The sequence below is a fragment of the Capsella rubella genome, unplaced genomic scaffold (genome assembly GCF_000375325.1).
Source record: "Capsella rubella cultivar Monte Gargano unplaced genomic scaffold, Caprub1_0 scaffold_7, whole genome shotgun sequence".
Lineage (NCBI taxonomy): Eukaryota > Viridiplantae > Streptophyta > Magnoliopsida > Brassicales > Brassicaceae > Capsella > Capsella rubella.
In genome coordinates, this window is record NW_006238917.1 from 16,515,132 (window position 1) to 16,521,422 (window position 6,291).

The window sequence follows — 6,291 nt, forward strand, 5'->3', positions numbered from 1 at the left end:
ATTCATTGTTTATTTAGGACTATTGTGAATGTTTTTACATACTCTTGAATTTTTAACGTGAGAAAATCTCATGAATTGCTCTTTTTTCTTTGTAATTAATTTTGTTAAGACTTATTAATTTGTAAGATGTTTTTTTTGCTCTGTTGTGCTCTGTTTTGTTTAGCTATGTTCTCACTTCTATTTTTGACATCAAACGTATTATATTTGCAGGAACAAGAGAAGAATACCCTTAAAAGATGAGATCAAGAGTTATGTTCTCAGAAGCATAAAGCTGAAGCTAGACAGAGGAACATGAGCTCGAGTAGAAGAAGCCATTTGCTCAAACAAGGTATTTTATTGATTCTTCTTCTTCAGCTTGGGGTTGAGCTATTATGTACTTGGTTGTTTATTTAAACGGTTTTTTTACTTTCATTTCAGGGCTGACCTTGAGCTTGATCAAATGATGAAAGAAAGAGTAAGATGGGGAGATCCAATGGCTCATTTGGTCAAAGGTATTGCACAAACTTCGGCTTACTACAAACCTATGATAGTAAATAACCAAAGATTGTCTTGTCATAAACGTAAGATCCTAATGCATTACTAATTTTGTATATCGTAGAAAAAGCGGCACGAGACAACTCTTGTGGATCTTCGAGACGACGAGAAGATGAAAAAATCTGGGTTCATTATACCACAAACTGTGCCTAAACATAGTTGGTTGACGAGAGGACTAGAAGCTGGGACAAACCGGTATTGAATTAAACCGGGTAGACACTGGTTCAAGCAATAACTATATGTTAAAACTGTCGCCGCTAAACTTGAAAAATAGAGAGAATCGATGGCTTTTTGTGACAGTTTATTTTGTGTTCATCATTTTTTGTAGCTTTGAGAATGAATCATCTTGGGTAACTTTCTCCGTCTGGTTCATACCCTTGCGGGAAATGGAGTAACATTTAAGGTTTTCAACACCAACGGTGGTAATTTCTGTGGCAATGGCTATAACTGTTAGATGATGCTCCAGCCTGTGAGTTTGGAGGATCAATATAAAGGTGTGAAGAAGAACCAGCGGTTATCTAAAAATGTCTACGATGCTTCTGGGTATGCTTTCTTCTTTATCTCCCTCTCTATCTCTCTATATACTACATAGAGACCAGAATCTAGAGCTAGAAGTTACTTTCCTTGAAGCATTGCAATTGTAAATGGCTAATTGGATAGTTTTGTGATTGTTTGGCTGAGAGAAGCTTATACTTTGAATATCTTCTTTTGGTCTCTGGAAATGATTGTTATGCATAATCAAATTGAAGTTGTTGGAAAGAAAAAAAATACTACTTTGAGCTTATGGTTTCTGTTTCATCAACATTTGTGTTTACTTTTTCTTCCATGGAACATAGCCAAGCTCCAACGCACTAGAGGAAGAGATTGGACAGTGAGCATGACGACAATACGTGACGGTGTGTATTTTACAAAAACCCGTGATCTGAGTAGCAGAATTGAGAAAGAAAGATTGTAACAAACCTCAATATGATGAGGTGGAAACCAATTAAGAAAAATACCATTTGTGTTTGATCATGTTTGATCTTTTCATCATTTCATGAATAAATATGTTCGGTCATATATATGAGTCTACTGAAATCTACTGAATTTTAGTTTAAATATGTTCGCAGTTTGTGGATGTGAGTCTGTGACAATCTTATGGTTATGTTCTTTGTTTTATTTACATAAAAATAAATTTTAACCTTTGATTCATGTTGTATTCATCCATCTGATCTCTGCAGCAACGTCCTCTGTGATTCAAAGGCCGGATAGAAGATCCAGATCACCGGTGTGTAAACTAAGTAACATATTATCAAGACCCCTTGGAAGAAGATATAGTGTTTAACTGACTTAATATACTTTTTTGATACCAGGTCCATCTGGGAAGGTAATGCTATTACCTGAGAAGGATCCAAAGGCGACACACATAATGATAGCCACGGGAACAAGAGTGGCTCTTTACAGAGGCTACCTACGTCGAATGTTCATGGAAAATGTCCCTAGCAAGACACTTGGCGGCTTAGCTTGGCTCTTCTTTAGGCGTGGCCAACACCGATAGCCTTCTATATGATGATGAGTTTATTAAGTACTTAAAGGACCATCACCGATAGAACTTTAGGTATGATAAGGCGTTGAGTAGATAGGAGAAGAACAAGAAAGGTGGAAAGATGTATGTGCAGGAAAGATTGAGGAGTGCAATGATGAGATCTTCAAGCCATTGGACAATGGAGCTCATGTTTACTTCTGTGGGATAATAGGAATGATGCCTGGGATTCAAGACACGCTAAAGAGAGTTGCAGAAGAGAGAGGTAAGAGCTGGGACTTGAAACTTTCTCAGCTAAGGAAGAACAAGAAGTGGCACATTGAAGTCTATTAAGCGTACACTTTTTTTTTTTTGGTGTGACTTAAGCGTACACTTTACCTTTCTTCCTTTCTTTTATAACATGTGTTTGCTGTTTTTTATTTGATTTAAGAATCGTCATAGAATTGAATTGATGTTTATGCATTCTGTCAGGTTCGTCAGGTTAACCGGATCCGGTTCTTGCTGGAGAGCCTCAAGGATCTCTATTCTAGCCTGAAGAAACTCGGTTTGCGGTTGCTGTTCTTCACGGTGAGCCTGATGATGTACTAGTTCGTTACTTGCAAGAGGTAATGCAGAAAACCTGATGCTTAAATTTGTGAAATTGGCTTTACTTTAGGCAATAGAGAAATCTGAAATGTGTATATATCTGTGCATGGGTTTTTTGACAGTGGAAGGTGAAGAGGCTCTGCTTTGAATATGATACAGATCCGTATTATCAAGCGTTAGAAGTTAGAGTTAAAGTACAATTCGATTCATTAAGTCTTAAAGTTTTGATCGTGCTTACAACCAATCAAATGATTTTAGTTAACTCAAGTGATTTTGTTTCTTTAGGATTATGCTTCTTCAACTGGAGTTGAGGTTTACTCTACAGAGAGCCATACTCTCTTCAATGTTCCGATTAGCTTCTGTTAGTCTTCTGAGCATTTCTCACCATTTGTTTGCCAGTAGACCAGTCATTCGATGAGGTTGGGATGTTACCTATGTACGCTTGGTTTTTGGTATGTTGTTTCGATTGAATTCCTTTGGTTTTCTGGTATTAATCCCTTGGCTCTGTTATTTAATTATGAGTTTGCTCTTAGGTTTGCCCTTCTCTTGGTGAAAACAATTTTACTATCATTTGAAGGCATTAATAATTGGAGGAAGGAGTCACGGCTGTGAGATGACTATTAATAACGGTAAATAATATAGTTCAGATGTGGCTATTTGTGTAGGTGGTTTGGCTTGAGCCATTATTTCTTTAAAATACTCTTTGTTCTGAGTGCTTTATACTTTGTGGCAGGTCAAGGATGTTCGCTTTGGACCGTTCGGAAAACGGAAGATGCCATACTCTTTTCCAAGGGTCATGATAGTACCTAGAGACCATGTGGGTCTAAACAAATTGGTGCCATTCTAAATACATGCTTACTGGTACGTCTGTTGGATATCATGATTATATATTGAATTTGTGGTGAATCGTCTCCATATAAATAAATTTTATTTCGTGTTCATCATTTTTGTGTCTTAGACAATGGATCATCTTTGGTACTTTTTCTGTTTGGTTCATACGCTTGTGTTTTGGTAGATATGGTATGCGTCACACTACAAAAGAACAAGAACAATGGAAGGTCATTGTCTATGAGTTGGCGCCCTGGCATAGGGTTCATCGGTTCTGTCATCTGGTAGCAGAGACAAGAGTATTCTTCTGAGGGAAATCAAGTCAAGAGACAAGCTGAGATAACAGATTTGTAAAATAAAAACCTATGTTTGAGTCAAATTAACGTTAGGGGTCATGTGTCTTAAATGCTTAGGTAACTCCATACTGTGTGGACCATATGCTTAAAAAACATGTAGAGTTAGTGGTGAAGCCGTAAGGGTGTGTACATTGAGACAATTGGTCGTAGCACTTTTAATAAAAGTATTAGTAAATTCATCATTCTCCGTGGGTGCGGGTCATCTCCTTTTTTTTTTGTCATCTGAGTTAATATTGATAAGGTTTGGGGTTACAAAAAGACTTGAGGAAAGTCGTCCACTGTACACGATAACTAGATAAAACCTTAGAGAGACGTATCGGATTATCCGAGGTCTAAACCAAAAAACCAATCGCTCCCCTGAGCCCAAAAACAAAAGAACAGACACTCATACAGAGGAAAGAACCCTCTCACCACCAAAAACACCAGATAACCAAAAAAGAAAGCTTCTAGCCACATAAGAGTGCAGTCTAGAGTCCTGAGTTACTGACTTTGCAATGAGAGAAGCTCCTCTGTTTGCTGTCCCTGATTCACCAACAAGCTTCCATTCTTTAAAATCTTTCAACACAGATAGAATTTGTGCAGAGTTAAATCTAAAAGCTGGCCACGCTCTTGGTCTTTCCACCGCTCCCACAAGAGCCACATCCTCTATCGCAAATAGCATTCTGGTCAATTTATGACTTAACATGCTTTCCATAGCCCAAACCATAGTTATCACAGTAGCCTCTTGTTTTGTTAAAATGGTTGAAAAAGCCCTCCTGCTGTGCAAAAGTACCACTCCCAACTCATCTCTCACTACCCACGCACCTCCAGCTAAATGTTTCCTCTTCGACCACGAGGTAGCAATGTTACATTTAAGCCACCCACTAGGTGGAGGATTCCAGACTGGGGACTGGTCCTCTGAAGCAATCACTGGTCTATGATCGAAGGTCTGAAGTTCATCACCATTTGTTGCCGCAGGTCGTTCTTGAGCAGTGAACCAAACCGCTACATCTTGGCTTATCTTGGCAGCCGTTTCCATAGGAGTAAAACTTTTACCATTAAAGACCATATTATTAAATCTAGGTTATTAGTTTTAAATGATCCATATCTATACAACACATTATCCCACTAGAATTGCGCTTATATAATCAATCATAACAAAATAGGTTAAAAACATGAACATATAATATGAGAGCTACGACGGTATGTAAATTTACACAAATACTTTTCAATCATCCATGTCCTCAACTTTCTATAATGCAAAACATATTTGCTGGTGATGGATACGAAGATTAGACTTTGTCATTGTTTTTGGAGTTTTTCACCTTTTCAAAGCTCTGTTGGTTTTGAAATAAAATTTTCTCTACCATTAATATAATGTTTCAACATTTTTTTGGATTTTAAATATATTTATTTAAATTACATCATTTTGTAATAATTTAAACCATTTATTACAAATACATATAACTTGCCCCGCGAACGCGCAGGGCGCGGACACCTCCACTAGGTATCCCCTAGGTCTTCTAAAATGTGTAATCAATTACAAGCAAATATACAATGAAATTATGCAATATGAACTGATATTCAATATACAAGATGAGAAATAAGTATAATATATGACAATGCTATAATTTCTAAAATATACACAAAACTAACTTCATGACTATGTTTTAGTGGTATACATTTGGATTGTTGTCCGAGGTTGAGGTGTATTGACAATTTCACGACTCGTGTGCCCACATATGAAAATAGAAAAATATCATATGTGTTATTAAATTCGCAAAGTTGGAAATCTTCAAAGGTAAATATATATATGTTCTTCCACAATTTAGTATAGTACTTATGATATAGTATATGAAATATTCTTATACCAGCAATTTAAATTTAATAAAAATATATAGGTAATATAAGAGCTACGCCGGCTTGTGCATGTACACAAATACTTTTCAATCATCCATGTCGTGAGGTTTCAATTATACAAAACTTCTTTGTTTGTGATGGCGATGAAGTTAGGCTTCCTTATTGGTTTTATTTTTCAAATTTGACAGGTTTATACTATCTCATATTATGGATTCAACATTATTTTATGATTTTCTTAACTAAGTTAATCTTCAAAATTAATTTAGACAATTCTACATAACTTGCCCCGCGCAGGGCGCGTGCACATCACCTAGTTCCTCTTAATTTAAGTTATATCACTAGGTTTAATTATAATTTTTTCATCCTTGTAGTATAATAGATAGAAAATTGAATATCAAACTCTTTTTAGATAGAAAATCATGTATAATATTCAAAGTTAGTAAAAACTATAATGATCTTTATATTATTAAATGTTGAATCTGTTGGTATAAGCTTGAAAAAGAAGACTTGAGGCCCAAGCAAAGCCCGTCTAAACCGAGTCATAGAGTTATCGTTTAGGGTTTTTGTGAAAGCTCTATATGAGGAGATGCTAATGTGTGTGGCATAACTTGAGAGAGTTTAAGAGAT

General features: G+C 36.3%; 1 long non-coding RNA gene and 1 pseudogene across 1 annotated transcript; both read left to right on the forward strand.

Annotated features, from left to right (window-relative positions):
- Window positions 1–106: 106 nt before the first annotated feature.
- LOC111829319 lies at window positions 107–1,591 on the forward strand. Its single transcript, XR_002832781.1, has 5 exons — window positions 107–121; window positions 211–328; window positions 418–491; window positions 599–1,077; window positions 1,371–1,591. It is a non-coding gene; the product is annotated as an uncharacterized LOC111829319 (long non-coding RNA).
- A 42-nt stretch (window positions 1,592–1,633) lies between these two features.
- Window positions 1,634–4,007, forward strand: LOC17879706 (annotated as a pseudogene).
- The last annotated feature ends 2,284 nt before the right edge of the window (window positions 4,008–6,291 follow it).